Source organism: Monoraphidium neglectum (assembly GCF_000611645.1).
Source record: "Monoraphidium neglectum strain SAG 48.87 unplaced genomic scaffold scaffold02537, whole genome shotgun sequence".
Lineage (NCBI taxonomy): Eukaryota > Viridiplantae > Chlorophyta > Chlorophyceae > Sphaeropleales > Selenastraceae > Monoraphidium > Monoraphidium neglectum.
Window position 1 is genome coordinate 1,658 of NW_014011091.1, and position 688 is coordinate 2,345.

Below are 688 nucleotides of genomic sequence, written 5' to 3' on the forward strand. Positions count from 1 at the left end.
CCCGGCGAAAGCAGGCCCCCCCCGGCGGCGAAAAAAGCAAAGCCCCCCCCCAAAGCCCCCCCCCCCCCCCCCCCTCAGCCCTACGGCTGCCGCCGCCGCGCCGGCTTGCCGCAGGCTTGCTCTCGCGCGCGAGGCCGGCGGCTTGCAAGCGGGACTGCTCCGCCCGGCCGGACGCAAACATTCTGCGCGCGCGCCTCCTTTCCGGCCCCCTCCTGCCTTCTCGGCCGTCCCTGTGCCTCTGTCCCCCCACCCCCACCCTCACTCCTCACCCCTTATTCCTCACCCCTCACCCTCACCCTCACCCCCACCCCTTCCCCTCACCCCTCACCCTCACCCCAAATCGCTCACACAGGTGTGCGCCCACTCGCTGCCCTTTTTCCCGATGGCATGGAACGTGGTCGGGGCGATTTCCCGCGGGCAGGAGTACCAGCCTGCGCCGCGGTGATCGCAGCAGCTTTTGGCGCCGTCAGCGTTGGCCGGGGCAAATGCCCAGCCGCCTGGCCCATGGTGGCGCCGGGAGTTGCGCGGGGCGGGCTGATGGATTGCCTGCGCGCGCCAGCCTTTGTTGATCAAGCCGCAGGGCCGCCGCGGCGGCTGCGCTTGCCGGCAGAGACGCGGGCGGGGCTCGCAAATGGGGGGCTTTTGGGGGTTTGAAAGGGTGAATAGAGGGGGTCTCGTGGCGGGGGGG